We start from the raw sequence: 19,499 nt of genomic DNA on the forward strand, positions 1-19,499 counted from the left end.
AGCAGATGCCTTCCTAGAGGAGACTAACCCTAACCCTAGAGGAGCCCCGCCTGCAACGGTCCTCTAACCCCCTAACTCGGTGGCAAAATAGAGGTGTGCTCTGCCCAAGACTCTGAAATAATGCTGACAAGATTGTGTATAGTGGCCACATCTGTCCCTTCAGAACGACTCAAAAACAAGGCAAATAATAACAGAAAGAATAAATAAAACAGGGAAAGTGCGTAAGCTTGCATTTCTGAACGCAAACCTTCCCTGAGCAAGCAGTCAGCCCTCTTAAATAATCTGTAAATAGTTTAATTTCAGCTATTTATTTTGAATGAATGAATTTCTATTTTATTTTTATTTGTAAATTATTATGTTTTGTTGTATTGTTATTTATATACAAAACAAGATTTCTGTTCAAATACTTTTATTTTGTTATTTCAGAATATGTCATAGTGTGCTTTGACTGAAATAAAATGTAATAAGTCAAAAAGTGATTATTTCTTTAAAAATGCATCAATCCACTTTAGTTATTGTTCTATGTAAGTTTTCTCCATTTTCTTTTATCTGAACAAAAAATCTAGATGATCAAGATGACCGATAAAAAAATAAAAAAAAACAATAAAAATGGATTTCTAATATAAATAAAAAGTTAGAATGAACATTTGTAGAAATATTATCGCAAGCGAAGCAGGCTAAAGACAATATTGCGTTCTTTTCATTTTCCTCAGATTAATAGGCTAGGCAACAACAATAGGACAGCAAGTGCTGTCAACGAATGATGTCTAAAGGAAGGGTAATAATTATGCTTAAAGGTGCAATAGGTAATTTCGGACTCGTAACGTTCAAGAGAGGAACTGCAACATCAAACACCCTCAAACCACAACACTTATCCTCACCACAGTGAATCTGCACGCTACTATGTTCGTATTGCCTCAGGTGGATATTTGTAAATTTGTTGATGTTGTAAACACCTATTCAAAATATTCTGAACCTACTAGCTACTACAGTTTTGCACTCGGCTACGCAGGCAATAACAGATCTCTATTAAATCTTTATCTGGTTAGTTTTAATGTAAAGGTGTTAGCTAATTAAAAACAGATACCTTCGATGTAAAACGGTGTGTGTGCAAAAATTTTTTACAAGGAATGCTTTTGGCTGAGCCGTAGGGGAGAGCAGGGAACAGTTTTCATTTTGGCTCTACTCTGAAGATATTACCACAGCGAGATTATTCATTTTTAATACAAAAACATTCAACCCTTGCCTATGATTACAGACCATAATATAGTTTTCCTGTATGAGTGAACAGACAATGTAGATCATAATCCATGTTGTTTTTTATATGCAGCCTTTTTTTCTCAATTTTCATTAAGGGTGCCAATAATTCTGGAGCCCACTATAGCTGAATGGGGTTCATATTAAACTCCTTTTCAACTGCTCCAAATCAGTTCAAATAAGACATTTGTTTTTTGGTTTACAAAAGGGCAGAAAACAACAACAAATATGCAGCTTCAAAATTCACTGAAGTGGCAGAAGACTGCTGTCCTTCCCCCTCAGACAACCTTTAAAAACTTGCATACGATTTGTCCTTCCTTCCCCTGTTCTCTGTTCAAAGGATTAGTCTGTCCAGTGAAGGTTACTCATTCGGCACGCAAGATCTGTAGATGCATCATTTTTATACCTCAGAAATCCAAGGGATCATGATTGATGCCCCGTTTTGACGTCATTCCTTCGAAGGCTCAGCTTCTTCAGAGGCAGAGAAAAAAGGCTGGAAGGGCCAGGTTGTACAATAGGAGGTCCTGCAGCTGCTGCTCATCTTCAGAGCTCCTCTGTGCCCACATTGCACCATACGATTACCTCCATTTCTCAAACAATATTTGTATTGTTAGCCTCAAATAAAATACTGCAGCATTAGGGATGTTTGTTTCAATTTTTTACTAATACAGTTTATAGTTTGAAATATTTTCCACTCTCAATGGTTGTCTCAATACAATTAAAGGTCCCTTGCTATGTGGATTATAAAGGAGTTAAAGACACTCTACAAACACTGTGAAAGTAAAAAAATTCACAGTCCTCAAATACTTAAGTGCATTTAAGCAAGCCGTTTGGACTTCTGTCAAGTTGCGACATCACAACGATGCACTCATTTGCTTCAGCACGACCCACCAATCAGAGCAGAGGTTCATTGATGTGAATGAGCCTTAAAGACACAGTCACTAAAACAGCCCGTTCTTCGTAAAGCTCATGAGAGGCACAGGAGAATGGACATGTAAAACTGGATAGAGATTGTTTTTGGTACCTAAAACCACACAAATATCTTCTTATGGATTTCAGGATCCTGGATATCAGGGTTTGTTTTCAAAGATGTAAAAGTATATTGTTCAGCAAATTTACTTTGAAAGTGACATTTATAATCAAACAAACACAGATAATGTCCGAACCACACTTGCACTCACGAAAAAATTGCCAGCCTTGTCGTTTTGCCGTTCTGGGACCAATATACATGAACAATCTTTTGGTAAGGCAAACACACTATTCAAATTAATCCTGAAAATGTCATACAAATCCGTTTGGTAGTTTTTATTAAAAAGATTAGTGACATTTTTTGCATTTTTGTAAGACTTTTTTTTGCGCTCTTCTACAAACCTTTTATAGCGTTGTACTGTTTCCCAGCCAATTAGAACATGTCCTACTGTTAAAGGACTAGTGCCTTTTCCTAAAAGCGGGTTTTCATGTGCTACGGTTGTTATTAAAATTGACACTCTCAAAAACGAGGTGCCACTGAAAATGAACAGTGAAAAGTTAGCTCATCTGTTAGCCAGTGACTCTATAATGTAAGACATGATGCAACTGCAAGCCACGCGACCCACGGAACATACACTGCCAGAGCTATATGGAGCCAAAATGGCAGAACAACAAATTAGCGTGAGGTTACAACAGCAAAGAACTTAACGGCAGTCTGCTGCCTACTGAGGGGGAGGAATGTGAATAGCAGGCAGTGGTTTCTGTTTAACATTGTAATGTTACATCCCTGTCCAGCTTTGCAAGCAAATATCAACCCCCGCTGAAAAAAACTGCTTAAGCTGGGTTTTGAAACAGCTGGATGACCAGTTAGACCAGCTCCATACTCAACATGATTTGACCAGCTCAAGCTATGTTTAGAAACAGATAGGTAACTTAGCCAGAGTTGGTAATCACCGGATTTTACCCCAGGGACAGCTAACGTCAGCTAGTCGTAAAACAAGTATTTGTTTACTTTTAATGCTAAGTTTAATGTTTGTACTGATGAACTAACGTTAACAACATCCTTGCATCTATAACGCTAGCTCCACATACATTGCAGTACGGACCAGGTCTAGCTAGGTTTTCGCCTATCGAGGCTTGAATGTAGCCTGTATGTTAGCTAGACCAAGAAAAAGCGGATGCCAGATCATACATCACTGCACTTGCTTTTGAATGTGAGCCTGGCAAACACACAACTAGAATAGCAGATTTAAATTAGAAAACATGTTGCATTTCAAAAATATGTTGCATTCAACAGATATATTCACCATGACAACAGATATATTCACTGAGCACTTTATATACCATATACTTACCCTGGGTAGGACTCCCTTTGCTCTCAAACAGCCGTAAGGATTCCACAAGATGTTGAAAACATTCCTTTGAGATTCTGTTCCATGTTGACATGATTGTATCATGTAATTTCTGCAGATTTGTAAGCTGCACATTCATGTTCTGCCACATCCCAAAGGTGTACTATTGGATTCAGATCCGGCAACTGGGAAGGCCTCTGAAAAACACTGAACTCGTTGTCACGTTCATGATACCAGATTACTTTTGCTTTGTGACATGGTGCATTATCATGCTGGATGTAGCCATTAGAAGATGGGTACATTGCGGCCATGAAGGGATGCACATGGTCGGCAACAATACTGAAATAGCCTGTGATATTTAAGTGATGATTGATCGGTATTAACGACCCAAAGTGTGGCAAGAAAACGTTCCCCACACTATTACACCACCACCACCAGCCAGGACTGTTGACAGAAGGCAGGTTGGGTCCATGGATTCATGCTGTTGGTGGCAAATTCTGACCCTACCATCTGCATGCTACCAGGCTAAGTTTTTCCAGTCTTCAACTATCCAGTTTTGGCAAGCCTGTGCCCACTGCATTCTGGCCTTTCTCTGTTGACCTCTCTCATCAACAGTGTATCTGTCCACAGAACTGCTGCACACTGGGTTTTTGTTTTTTGCACCATTACACCATTCAAGTAAAGACTGTCTAGAGACTGTTGAAAATACCAGGAGATAAGCAGAAACACTCAAACCAGTCCATCTGGCACCAACAATCATGCCACAGTCGAAATCACTGATCCCTCCATTTTGATGCTTGATGTGAACATTGACTGAAGCTCCTGACCCGTATCAATTGGCTGATTAGATAATCACATGAATAAGTAGGTGCAATATAGTAAAAATGTTCCTAATAGAGTGCTGTAATAATAACACTGAGCCAAAAGAACATAAATTCTACCACTGTCCAAATACTTACGGACTGCACTGAATGTACAAAATTAGAACAATTTGCATCAAAGCATCAGTATGTTGTTGGAGGAGAGTGAAACATTCACTCCTGGGTACCAGTACCTGTTTCCTATTGGCTGATACAGGATTTTGTTGGAATGGCACAAAATGGCACAAACTGCTTGTATTTCTTTACTGAGTAGATTATTTATATTTAAAAATGCTGTTATATTGCATTTACAGTGTTGGAGTAATTTTAATCTGAAAGTGAAAACGCCGAAGGTGTCGGCTCTGGCCTTTCTAGCATTAAACAGCTCTCAACATTAAATATTTTAAGAGAACACATAAATGACCATTCATTTAAGGTTTTGATTGCTCTGTTTTCAGTAGTACGCAGAATGTTGTACATTCTGCTGTAAATTGTAGTCATTATTATCAAAATGTTTTCCAAATGGAATAGCATAATTAAGCCAGCATATCTAACTGGCAGCGCTGCTTCCACCTCCTCTCTGACTAAATAAAGTCAACAACTTCCACCTCCAGGGACAGAAGTAGCAGTGATGTGCAGTCAGTCAGCAGGGGTCACTGGTGGAACACATGATCCCAGCGATGCTCAGATCTCCCCAGACCTGTAGCTGTGCTAGGGACGTGTAGCGTGTGGGGGTGGGCTGGGTGTCAGAGACGCCACGGGCAATGTCGACAGCATTAACAAGGAGACACATTGTTTCCTTCCCAGATCAAGAAACTCTGCATTGCAGGGTCAGACAAGAAGCCAGCAATGAAAATCTATTGATGGACCTTAGAGGGAGGGAAACAATATGTAAATATTGTAATTCTAATAATCATCACAGAACCCTTCACGTGGGGCAGGAAATTAATCAGTTATGGCACAAGCGCTCGCAGGCTTTGAAAATACAGACCTTCGCCCAATGTTGACGTTTCCCTTTTGTGTATACATTTGTTTACTTTAACTCGCAACTCACAGTCTCCATTTTTATCCAAGATATTTTATTTTACAAATAAGGTACAGGGGTTGTTGCTGCTGATCCAGTCACTAACCAACGCCGCATTTGGCCGACCGATGACACCCAAAGTGCAGGAACCTACACTCGCAAACTCCTAAGCACATAGACACACTTACACCATTGTAGAAAAAGAAGATGAATGTCACATTTTCCCAATGTGAGACTTTGTGATTTAAGGTAATTTAATAAAGGCTTGTGTGAGGCTACACTGGCTGGTGACTCATAGGTCAGAAGTGGGTGGGGAGTGAGAACATTGCAAAGCCTAAAGCGTTTAGAGCAGTAATGAGGCTTGTGCAGCTCTCCAATGCCCAACATTACAAGTTATTACTTCCTAATATTACAGATCAAAGCCTTGTCTGTCCCCTGCATGCAGGAGTACAGTGGTTTTGTGTTTCATTTGCCGCTTCTGCCTACGGAGATCTGCCGGGAAGCGGCAGATAATATATATTTTTTTCCCACAGTAATTACTTGTTGTTCGCACAACCACCACCAGGTGGCATGTTAGCGCACTAACCCACAGTGGTTGGATGCACTTGCAGGTACCGACAGTAGGGGGGCAGCGGTGCCCTTTTTCAACATGAGGAGCTTGCATTATCATAATAGAGCTGAAAAGTCTGTTTCCGGAAGTAAATACAGTACCAAAATACTTGTTTCTATTTAAACACAACTCTTAATTTGTTTGTAATGCAATTTTCTCAGTCTCTTTTTCTCAGAATGCAGACAACCCTGGTGGAAAATAGACAGGCTTGTTGCTGGGACAACAGTGTCTTTAAGCACAAACCTGCAAAATCCCAGGTTAAAGGTTAAGTTAGGAGGACAGGATGTATGTAGCCTATATAAACCACCTGGTGAAATCACACTCAGACAGCAGAAATTAGCTCAGCTGTAGTAAGCAAGCTTCTTGTCAACGAACGAGCCATCCTTGTAAGAAGAACATTTAGAAGGGAATGTGTGTTTTCAGAACGACAAGGCCTTTACATGTCAGACTCGGGTCTTGAACCTGAGTCTCCGGTGTGGCAGTCAGAGAACCATCCCCTGAACCACCAAGGAACTGACGGTGACTCAATTGCGAAGCAACAGCAGGTTAAGTTCAAAGATTTATTCCACAAAAAGTCAAAGTTCAAAAAGCTCAGAAGATATTGAACAAAAATCCAAAAGCAAAAGTTCAGTCCTTAAATCCAAAAAGGCAAAAAACATCTGACAGTTAATCCAAAGGGTAAACCAAATAATCAGGGTACAGAGATTGGTTACGTTGGCAAAAATATCAATCCAGGTAAGGCAAACAAATCCACAAGGCAATCCAAGTATCACAGAGTTACAACAGTCCAGGGTCAAAGAGCAGGTGAGGCAATCAGAGTATAAGTCTACAGCAGTTCAGGCAAAAGTTACTCACAGAGGGTTCAGTGAAGACTCAACAAAAACAGGGTGAAAAGACCAGGCTTAAATACTGTGAGACAATAGGCTAAACAACTCACATGACTGAATAACAGAGAGCAGGGGTGCGTTCAGCCCCGACAAAACGTAGCAAAACGTTTATTTAAACGGAAACGGTGGTGCGTTGAACGCCCTGTTGTGTTATGCAAGCGTTGCAACTATGGCGGCTGAGAAGGCCATTCTTTGCGTTCTTTTCGAAGAATTTTTGGAGCCTGATGAAATCGGTTCAGAAACGTATTCAATCCTACGAAATACGCTTGATGTTACCGTCACTGCCCTTGCCGTCCAGCAGAATAGCAGAGAACATCCCGATCGAGTGAAGGAGTATGTGGAAACTGTGGTTCCTAATTATAACGATCCAACATTTGCTTCGCATTTCAGGATGACAAGGCAAACATTTCAGGTGAAGGATAATCCACTTCTTACCTTCGAGACTGTGTTACGAGTATTAGGCCTATCATTATTGCTGATCCTGTTGTTATGATATGATATTGTAATATTTACCATTATATATTTAGAGGAGTAGAGTGGAGTAGAAACGTTTATAAAAGTGTCACTCCACAATGGTACATACAATAGCAAAAGATACAAACATGTCTTAAAATCACATTGCAGACCACTCTAGTGGGTAGGTCATGTCATTTAAATATAGCCTACAGTATATGTATTTGTTACATTAATCATAATGCCTAGCACACCTTCCTAAGGAAAGGACATGCACCAGAAGACATGCATACTAAATGATATTTAGACAGACTTTAATAAGCACCAGATCTATATGCTTGTGCTCTTATTATTGGAGTTGTTCTGCCTTTGATGTAAAATACACATGTGCAAACAATATTAGATATTAGATATGTTAGATATTTACTTACCTACAATTCCCACAATGTATATAGCAGTATGTGCATAAGTGTGTATACAACAGCCATAATAGCAAGATTTGTGTCAGCTTATTTTACAGTGTCATAGGGGTGTAGAAACTTCTACTATAAACTAATGCTGCAAGTACTTTTCCACTGGCCCTCTGTGAGAAAGTTGGTCCTTTCTTGGTCAACTTAACCTTGGACACCCCAAAGAAATTGCTGTGCTCCATTTGGTTGCTGGCAAACCAAGAGAGCTTCAGGGGTGTTGCAGACCGATTTGACATGTCAAAAGGAACCCTGCATTATGTTTTCTCAGACATTTGCAAGGTCCTGTGTGGATTGAGGAATGAATACATACAATGGCCCAGAGAGGATGAGCTTGCCAACCTGGCAAATGGCTTTCAAGACAAAACTGGCTTCACTGGAGTCATTGGAGCCATCGATGGCACACACATTCCCATCCCAGCACCCACACTCCATAGAAACAGTTACATAAACAGGAAAGGACATGCAAGTATTCAACTCCAGGCAGTGTGTACATCAGAGATGATGTTCCTGGATGTGTACACTGGTTGGCCGGGGTCTGTGCACGATGCCAGGGTGTTTCGGAACTGGCCATTATATAGCCACCTCCAGGATGTAATGGGAAGTGACTACCACCTGCTTGGAGACTCTGCATACCCACTCAGCACATCTGTCATCACACCATACAGAGATAATGGGCACTTATCCCAGAGGCAGAAGAAATTCAACACTCTCCACAGCTCAACCAGAGTTGTGATTGAAAGGGCATTTGGGCTTCTTAAGGGGAAATGGAGACAACTGAAGTACCTGCCCATGGAAGACCTAAAAATAAGTCCCGGTGGTAATCACAGCTGCATGTGTTCTACATAATTTCCTCTTGAGGGAGGAAGGGCACAAAATGGAGGATTGTGAAGATGTGGATGGCAACGATGGCAATGAATGTCAAGTAGTAGACCCTGAAAATACTACAGGTCAAAGAAAAAGGGATGACCTTGCTTTACTTTTGGTTTAGGGTGATTTAAGTTCTGTTTGACTACTTTTGTTTGGTTCATCTAAGTTCTCAGAAGTTTTTGCTTCATAAAAGAATGGAAATAAAACAAATACTGAATAAGGCACAAAGGTGATAAAGATTGCATTTATTTCCATGCAGCATAAGACTACCATCATGCCATTAAACCAAACAAAGTACAACCTAAGCCATCAGCAGAACGTGGTAATAAATTCCTATTCTTTCTTTGTTAAAGCAGTAACAAATTGTTTCAAGATGTCATTCCTTTCACTCGCCACTTCCACTGCTTGTTTTTGCAGGACCATGAGTTCCGACATCTGCCTCCTCTGCTCAGTGACATGCTGCTCAACCACTGGGGTGCTTCAGATGTGGACTTGTACTTTCTCTTTCTGCCACGTTCTGCTGATGGCTTAGGTTGTGATGTTGATGGTTGTGAAGATGATGGTCCTGGGCCATCTGGGTCTGATGAAGATCCTGAGTGGAAAGAAAAATATATTAAACCTGGTGGTCTCAAAATGGTAGTGATCAAGGCAGCAAACATCACTTTCCTCCGACGAATACATTTAGCCATTTTCACATGGACTCAAACATGTCTGCATCTACTGTAAATGAGTGTCGTGCAAACAAAGCTACTTAAAACATCCAGTTAACCAAGCTTCTAGTTACCTGAGCCACACAAAAGCCATCCTTCATATAAAACTGCTAGCAACACTACCAAGTTATCCAGTAAGAGTAGATGGCAACATGGAGCCACTTTGTATCCAACATGGTTGGTAATATGACTGAGGGCATTTTATGGCATCACTGAGTGATTTAATAAAAACTTACAATTAAGATCCAATGTTTTAGACATGCATTAAGATAACATTTTCTTCTTTCTTTGATTAACAAACTGCACTCAACTCCTCTGTTGTGCTAATTCATGTTGATATGGCACTAAAAAAATGTCCACAATTAAAAATATCAAATGACATGGAAAAGATTATCACCAGCAAATGATGACACAGTCTGGACCGGCTCCACACTGGGATCATCAGCCAGGAGGTCCTCCATTGAAGAGAAGAAGACCCAGCTGCTGGCACCACTCCCAGTCTTCTTCTTGTTGTCCACTATTGTTTTGTATCTAAGAGTAGAAACCCAGACATAGCAAACGTCTTCAAGTTGCCCTACTCTCATAAAAAAAATGCAAATGACAGTACCAAAACGAACCTGTGTTTTAATTGCCTGAACTTATTGTCACATGCCTCTGCTCCAAAGTCATGTCCTTTAGCCAGCATTCCTGCAGCTACCTTCCACTTCTACCTTCTTTAACACAGGAGATTGAAAGTCTTCAGCCATTTTCTTCGTTAGACAAATTAGAAGCAAGGTAGCTTCGTGCGTCCATGGTTTTGTATCTACATCACACATTTAAATAGATTAGTCACAGAAAATATATCAACGCTAAAATTGTGTTAGGAAAGAGGAATCAACTTAAAATGTACCTTTATGCATTTGTTGGGGGTTTGAGACTGGTGCCGACTTTGGAGCAGAGGCAGGTGATGGTCCAGCAAGAGTCAAATTCAGTGGTGCAGGAGCCGGAGACAAATTCAGTGGTGCAGGAGCCGGAAACAAATTCAGTGGTGCAGGAGCCGGAGACAAATTCAGTGGTGCAGGAGCCGGAGACAAATTCAGTGGTGCAGGAGCCGGAAACATCTGTTGCATTTGTAAATGACTTTATTTGGATGCATTGTGCGCACTGCCTTTTTAAATACGGGGCGGGGTTTATATACACGTCGCTGCTGATTGGGTAATGCCTCTGACACGCCCACCAAACGAGAGGAAACATACCTCAAAGCCTGTTGCACACCGTTTTACACCGTTTTGAGGAAACACGTCGTTCAACCTGGAAACCGTAGCAAAGCGGTGCACACCGTTTTCAGATTGAACATGCCCCAGGTGAGTCTAACAAGATGCAAGAGGCAGTGAAACTCAGTAAAGGCAAAAACAGAATTAGTGATCTAGTGGTCAACAACCAAAAGTTCAACATTGTGACATTACATGTTATCTTTATGAGCACCTCCAGCGATTAATGCAATAAACTTTATTTGTCCTCTCGTTTCATACATACTAAATGCAGCATAGGCGACAGTGCATAATCACGAAAAAGTAATTGGTTATGAATTTACGATTTTAGTCACAAGTATACTTTGATTTACTTGCTTTTCGGTGATGTCAACACACTGAAACATTGAATGGGAAGTCATGAGAAATTATATAATTTCATGTTTCATTGTGCTGCCATTATTAGAAAGCAAGTAAATCCACATATTATTACATATTTAATTTAACTGCAAATACCTGCCAGTTTCTCTCTCATTTTGGCTGCTCAGGCTATGGTTGATTTGCGAGTAAAAGACAATAAAGCTTATATTATGAGAGTTTAAAAAACAAAAATTGTGTAGTTATCTGAGATGATTCAACGCTAGATTCGTAGTTCATGTTTATGAAATGGATTTAGGATTAATTTAGTTCATATTACAACAATAACTATTAGCATAAATTTGCGCTAAGCTTATAAGTTATCCCTGGCTAGCTGGTCTATGTGCTGATCGATAACTAACCACAGAGTTAGTCCTACCTTTCATTTCATTATAATGTGGGATTTATCAAAGTTTTCGGACGTCAGTTTTTTCGTAGGAGCCGAAAGAACTTCACAAGTCTCAGCTATTTGTATTTTGCGCGGAAATGAAAGAGCACGGTTGTAAAGCCCGTTTTATTTTATTATTCTATGAATTAATATTTTATTAATTTGTTAGTTTGTTTCCGATCACACATACATTTGCACACTGATTTACGAAAATATTGATAAATGAGGCCCAATGTGTGTATGTGCATGAACAATTTTACAAGGAACACTTTTGGCTGAGCCACCTTCCCGTTCGTATCAGAACAACTATCCCCGTCGCCGTCACACTCACCACTTTAAACACACACCCACGTTTTTCTAAAGCACTACACTCTTTACCCTCTGGGGTCGGGAGTGTCACCTGCAACACCGACAAGATCAGATCAACTTTCTTTTATATTTGGATGATTAACTTTGTGATACATATGCAACATATTGACCGAAGCCTTGGAATCTTGACTTCCCAATGCGCCTATTGACACATAATATAAATTGTTTTAAAATGTTTTAAATTAGACACATAAGACCACTGCAATCTTTACTCAATATGTGAGTTTCGCTCAGCATGAATTCTGGCCCATCTCATTCACATTGAAACAAGGTCACAAACAAATGTTATATTAAAGGCATAATAGGTAACAGACTTCTAAAGGTCAAGAGAGGAATTGCAGCTCAAACCACAAAACTGTTTATCCCACCCCTTCTCTGTGAAAGTGCTGACGTTGAAATCCTATTGGCTGTGGCAATTAGAACCAATTTTCAACCAATGAGCTTGAAATATTGTATAGCTATATGATGTATTGGTACAGAGTGCTGGCCCGTGAACCGCATTTTTGAAACCCAAATTTAAGGATTATAAACACAAGCAGAGGGTGAGTCAACATGTCAGTGAGCCTTTTTCAATGACAGGAAGGGATTTACAATGGTCTTGTAACAATGTTTTAACACAAAGTTCTTACCTATTGTACCTTCAACTAACAATGAAGAATCAGAAATGGAGGTGGTGAGTAGTTAAACGTAGGCATTAAGGATTTTTAGCTGTCCTCACACATTAAAGTGTGTTCAGACCACTTCAGATCCAGTGACGTACGGTGAGGTTCGTGGCTGGGGAGGCACTGACTTTTTCAAAGTCAGATTTACAAATATATGAATTCAACAGAGTAGCATAAATTCACCATTCAACTGGCTGTTTGCACATTGACTACTGGTTATGTTTCATATCCCATATCAGCATTCTTTACACACACATAGGTAAGGTACATATTTGGCCAAAGAAGATCGTTAAATATATAGGGGCTCAGAGAGAGCACATTTGCTCTGCACCCTCCATGTGTTCTTAATTTGACATCACAACTCCACAATTCATACTCATTCAATACAAATGAAAGTATATACAGTCAACAACAAAAAGACAAATATAGTTTTATTCTTTGAAATAACTTTTTTTTAAATTATTATTAAAAAAGGGCTGATCTTTTATTTTTGTCGTGGACTGTACAGCAGTGTATGCATGGTCTTACCTTTACTTGTAAATGAAGTCCATTCGCCTATCCTTCTGGACAAACATCTCTACGGCTTTGGTGTAAAAGTCCTCTTATTCTTCTTCTTAGTTTTAAAAGTCTTTCTGCCTCAATAGAGATTATTGCTAGGGATGAAAATTTAATTCAGAACAAATTTAATCGTTCTGAATTCTGTTTGATAAGCCAGAAAACACAGTGGATGTCTCCAAATGTCTAGCTAACCTATCATCTTTCTCAGCAAAAGCATGTAATAGTTCCACATAGTTGCCACGATTAGAAGAGGTCGTACTCTCATCGTTACCACAAAATGCTAATTGCTGTTTGGCTAGGAAGCAAGTTGCATTTATGAGGTCTTTTAAAATCTCTCGGTTTTCCTTTACCTTAGCATTGTGGACGCTAATATTTAGTCTCCGCTGTTCGTTCAAAGCCAGATCTATCCTTGCGCTTCCAAATGTTTTTAAAGCAATTTGACTTTGAATGTGAGTAGTTGAACTTTCATGTCTGCTGAGGCTTCTTGGTAGATTTTTCAAGTCACAAAATCCCGTTGTAGTCCAGACATTGTCACCTGCTGAGAACAAAAGGCAGGGAAAGCAGAAAAGGCGGTTTCTCGTATGACACCCACATAGCCAGTCTTTTCGGGTGTACCATTCAGTTTGAAAAGAGCGTGTTATCTTCTGTCCCGTCGTTTGAAGCAAATCTTTTAGCTCCGGCATCGGTCTTCCATTATTTATCAGTTCCTGTTTTGATTGAAAGTCCAGTTTTGAGAAATGTTTTAGCTTAGATATATAATATTCCATTTTTGCAGGCAGGGCAAAAAAATTTACGGACTGATGCGGTGCACTTGACTTTCTCTACTTGACTTTTTTAGCTAGCATATTACAGACAAATGGCATTGTGGGTAATATGCTAGCTAAAAAAGTTAGCCAATAGGTGTAGAAGAACAATAGCAGAACAAGCCTGTGTGCTCACACACGCCCCCTTCAGTGAGGCAGAGGTACTAGCCGCCTCCCCTCCTGCTTTTCAACTGCGGTGTTATGTCAGATCAGCAAGACTAATATGTTATACACATATGTGAAATACATGAACTAGACTATGGAATGTGAGGACATATAATAAAAGTCTGTACAAACACTATATTGGTGACATATAGAGAGATCAATTGTACGTGCTCAAGTTGCAGCTTAACCTCCTTTGTGAGAGATTGCGCAATCCGAGAGGCACTGCCTCCCCTGACTGCACGTCACTGTTCAGATCACAGGTAATCCGACCAGAAAAATCAGTAGGACATAACAAACAAGCTCATTGGCTAGCTAGCTACATTAACATTACAGCAATCTAGAAAATACACTGTAAGTAACTTCACCCCAGACAACTTCAACAAACAAATCAAGTAGATGGCCATCGCCCAAACACCTCACAGTACCTAGCTAGCTGGATAGTAAATGTGTTTAAAAGTGAATAACTAAATAACAAGAATCACCATCAGAAATAAGTGAAAATGACAAAATGTACTACCTTACCTCTCGCTAAAATAATGTCCGTGTCCACAAAATTGTGATCGCATTCTTACAATTAACTCTAATTCTGGATCATTCAGTGTTAACTTTTCACAGTACAGCTACTGCAGCCAATGTGAAAAATAAATAAAGCAGACCAATTCACTGATCATGGATAATTACTCGTACAACATTCCTATTCGGAAAAAAGTCAATACTCGGTATGAGTACTCATCTGAAACTAATGATTGCCTCAGACCTACTGATTTCACTGAACATTCCATTGTTTTCAATTATGGAGTTTGAACATGGTGACTATGGTAACAATGGCACTTACTGGTTCATTTTTTATGCGCTCATGTATGGCAGTTGGTGGCAGTTTGATCTGTCAGAATTCTGAAAGATAGCCAGGTCAATATTTTCACTGGACACTCGGTATGTTCCGCCTTATATTTGTGAATAGTTTAAATGGATTTTGATGATAGGCTCCAATCATGTTATGGCTTTCGAGCGTGCAACAAAGTTTAGGTAGTAAGTAACGGTGCTGTTCTGACATTATTTACATAGCAACTGAACTCTTGGACTCACCGATAGCAGCCAACAGAAATGAGAAGTTATACATTTTCTGAATCATCATTAAACATTTAAATTGGTTCTATGGTAGGAGTTTTGGCATTTATGGATGGTGCGACAGAAAATTTTGGTGCCGTTCACTGAAATCGAATGCTTCCATTCTTATCTTTTGATTGACCAAGTACCGTTAAGCAGCACATTTTATGCATTATTGCTTTTGGCTCGCTCTAGCTACATCATGGTAACCTCAGATGGGGATCATTAAAGGTTACCAACTCACTAGCATTTAATTCTTGTAAGTTGTATCACCACTGCTGTCAAGTAAAAAAGTGGACAAAGAATGTTTTCTGTGAGAAATGTATTGTTGAGTTCATGTGCACACACAGCAGACTACAGTCTATAGCCACATTGTGCCTACCTTATTAATAGGCTAGTGGTCATTTTTGGCAAATTATTTCCTGACTTAAGAGCTAAGAACAAACTTAAAATCAGGACAACATCTATAGGTAGGCTACATTATTAGGTTATTATAGTCTCATAATTAATTAAATAAATATAACCCGTACACTAAATGAAAATGATTTGCCAATATTTTTCTTAACTTACAAAATAATTGGTTAAATAAGAATAATTGCTTAACAAATAGGCTTATGTTGTTGCACTCACAGTCTCCCAGGACTAAAAGTTCTCAGGGCATGGTGCTGGATTTCTGGCGTTTGGTCATTTATTCCACAAAATAATATTGTCGCAAAATAAATAAGAGAACACACAACAACCACTCCCCGGCCAAGTCAAGATAATACATAAATTTCCCCCTAAAATGATAGTATATACCGGAGGAATTTAATCCTGTGCAATATATCGATATGACAACATCGCTTAATTTGTAACATGTACTTAAATGTCATAACACGATCCCACTTGTCTTCTGGATGCATCCTATCCAATCACGTTCAGTCTTGCAACGATTTATTCTTTAATTACCAACCGTAAATGCTGATGAGTCTACAAGCCTGAACATGGATCAAATTCTTAATGTCCTTGTTAGCTATTATGATGATGATCTTGGCAAAGTTATAACACAGCATCTAGCATATTCAGTGTCTCTCGTAGTGGTTTATAGTTAAGGCAGGATTAAGACATTTTAATCGATTAAAAAGGAAAATAAGAAATTAGAAATTTGACATTGAACAGTGGCATTTGCCAGTTTAAAATAACACTACACGGTTTGTCATTGAATCGTGTTTCAGACTCTTCAGTAGAATGTTTGTTCACAAGCAGCATCACTAAAGTGCAACAAAAAATCTTATTTTGTTGACTCTCAAGTTGTAGTGATGTTGGCTTGCATTTGAAATGGAACTTAAATTGCATTTTGAAAAGCTATGCAAGTTAACTAGACAACCACTAGACAATAACATTAGAACAAACTTCTTCAGGTTGTCTTGAAAAGCCCCTCCATTTAAATTATCAACGTAGATCACAGAAGCAGCTGCGTTTTCAATAAAACGGTCATCTATTGGGGTTTTGATCTGGAGCATGAGGGTTGCACTATCTAAAAAAACCTTTTAGTATGCTCTTTAAGCTTGATATGCAAGCAGGACAGCGAGTCATTTTGAATGTCCTGTTTGGTGACGTTATTTAGTAGTTGCGTGGACATTGACAGTTAGCTTGTTTGGAATAGGCGTTGGCATTAAAAGCTGCAGAACCAGTTTGGCATGTACTGCTGTTACCTGGGGTTTTGAAATGATTTATAATTTCACTATTCATTGTTTAATGGCATTCCTTAGGATTCTAGCTATGTTTTCCGATAGCATAATGCAGATGTAGTCACAAAATCCCGATTTCTTGCATAAAAAATATGGAACAAATAAAAAAAAAAAGATTAAAGTCAATGCCTAACACTTACCTTTCATTTAAAAATTAAAAAGTAAGAGTATATTAATGAACCAAAATTATTGGGGTACAACATTGTAATTCCATTTACAAATAAAGTTATAATAATTACGATTAAATTGCAGATGCAGATTAAGCCTTGTCCTAGACTAAATTCAATTGGAGATTTTCCATACGAAGCTGCATTTAGTCCAGGATTGAGCATAATCTGTGTCCATGTAAAAATAATTACATTTACATTTTTGCTATGTAAAATATTTTTACAATTTTTACACATATCTGTTGAACTGGTCCATTCACTACTTATGGAACAGCAGCGCTTCCAAATTACATTTTGTATAATTTTGTATCAGCTAAAGGTTAGCTAGCTAGTTAGCTAGTCTGCTAGCTAATGCTCACTGTTATCAAACGCTAAATGTAATACTGCATTGTATAGTTTACTAATTGACAAAAAAATAATTCAGGAAGAGCCTGCCCAAGTTTTATAAAAAACTATGTTTGCTAAGGAAAGTGTGGGAGAGAGTGGTAGCAGGCAGTGTGTAGCTCTGTTGCAAAGCAACAGTGAGGCAACTGTCAAACATCTCTGAAACAGCCAGCTAGCTTGTTTTACCAAACTATCACAACCTCATCAGTAATCACAAGCGCAGCACTGGCTGGTACTCTGCTTCTTGTCAATGTGATTTCATCCTAAAGCACTGGCTAGCCTCATAATTTGAAATGAATGGTACCTGCGCAATGTGGTCCAACAGAGTTACTATATGTTCCTATATCAACTAACTTACAGTACTCAAGGTTAGCTAGCTAACTTTGGTGACCTCGGACCAATGTCTTGTGCATGACAAGAGACTGTTGTGTTAACTTGCTCTGATCGCAGGTTAAGGATATAAATACCTAACTAGTATTTTGTCATCGTGTGGTCATTTCTGTTACAATTTGAAAAGGTAGTGCACTGCGAACAGAAATGGCTGCTGACGGGGAAGACGTGACCCGTTGCAAATACACAGCCATGTGCTTCAAACAAGCTATGGTACAGAGCTAACTTTAGACATAAATGATCCAGGATTTAAAAAACCTAGATTATTTGTAAGGACGGAGGATGCGCAGTCACGATTCTGTGGACATTATTTTAGCTAGAGGTAAGGTAGTACATTTTGTCAGTTTTCCTTTTTTCTGGTGGTGATTCTTGTGGACAGTGGATTTTGCTGCAATGTTAATGTAACTAGCTAGCTAGTAAGCTTGCTTATGTATATATCGATTTTTCTGTTCAGATTACCTGTGATCTGAAGCGGTCTGAACACAGTTTAATTTGTGAGGACATCGGAAAATCCTTAATGACTAGTCATTCTTCGACTACATTTAACTACTCAACGCCTCTGTTTCTAGTCCTTCATGTTAGTTCTGTTAGGTCTACTGTGGCGAGCGCTGGCTCCAAAGACTGAGGCAGAGACATAGTGGCGTTTTTCGAATCGCTTGGCAGCTTCGTTTTATTAAAACACTCTTGTAGTAATGCTCTTCACAGCAAACATTTGCAGACTGACAAACAGGTCAGGCGACGGTTGTTTTTAATAGCAGATCAGACGACCTGTTTGAACACCACATTATGACACACGGCGGGAAGATAACTCCGCCCACTTTACCCCTGTCCGGGCGAACAACCAAAGGTCCAGCCAAAGGTGTTCCTTGTAAAATTGTTCACGCATGTGCACATCATTCTATATAGATGGTTTTATTCATTTCTTTTTTATTATTAATGTTAAGATTAACCAGATAAAGATTTAATAGAGATTTACCTGTATAACAGAGTGCAAAACTGTAGTAGTTGTGCTTCATATGAAAGTCTTCGTGTACTGCAGTGTACTGCAAATCGCACTGTAGTACAGGGGACCGCAGTAGACAGCACTTCCGGGTTACATCACGCCCACTGTGAGTGTGATTAGCGGATACGGATAACTTAATTGGTTTTAATGGATACGAATAATGCAGTGCTCGCTCACCCCTAATTAAGCCCTGTGTTGCATTTGTTGCTTTGGTTTTGCAGACGGGAAGAAACATGAATCTGGGATGCTTGCAGACTCCGGCTTACTTCCTGTTCTGGAACAGCAAGCAGTTTCCCCAGTGGATGTCTGTGTATGGGGACCTTGCATATCCACTGGCCCCATTCCCAACATGTTCACCTCACTCCACAAATGAACGAATACAACAAGAGTTTGCTTACGTTTGTAAAAAGAAAAAAAGTAAAAGTTCATTCCCAATGAACACACTAATTGAAATAGTTTAAAATAATGTCAATAAAGCACTTCAATTTTATGAAAAATGATTCATATGCCTTTTATTTATATATAAATATGCATTATATCAATATAGCCTAAATAACAAATAGATGAATACAGACAAAATATCTATCCAACTTCAACCAGTTGTACCCAACCTGTACCAAAAAAGAAAGAAAATGGTTTAGGTTTGCATATTCATTCTGAATATTACA

General features: G+C 39.1%; 1 protein-coding gene and 1 long non-coding RNA gene across 2 annotated transcripts in view; one reads left to right on the forward strand and one right to left on the reverse strand.

Annotated features, from left to right (window-relative positions):
- kcna4 (potassium voltage-gated channel, shaker-related subfamily, member 4) overlaps nt 1-19,200 on the forward strand; it is a 182,012-nt gene extending 162,812 nt beyond the window's left edge. The window contains exon 2 of the mRNA XM_061246274.1: nt 19,053-19,200. The gene's annotated coding sequence lies outside the window, so the exon portion shown is untranslated. The remainder of the gene's footprint in view (nt 1-19,052) is intronic.
- On the reverse strand, nt 9,139-10,519 carry LOC133130201 (uncharacterized). Its single transcript, XR_009708923.1, has 4 exons — nt 10,349-10,519; nt 10,077-10,261; nt 9,857-9,990; nt 9,139-9,341 (listed from the first exon to the last, which is right to left on the reverse strand). It is a non-coding gene; the product is annotated as an uncharacterized LOC133130201 (long non-coding RNA).
- Nucleotides 19,201-19,499: the final 299 nt, after the last annotated feature.

The sequence above is a fragment of the Conger conger genome, chromosome 6 (genome assembly GCF_963514075.1).
Source record: "Conger conger chromosome 6, fConCon1.1, whole genome shotgun sequence".
Taxonomy (NCBI): domain Eukaryota; kingdom Metazoa; phylum Chordata; class Actinopteri; order Anguilliformes; family Congridae; genus Conger; species Conger conger.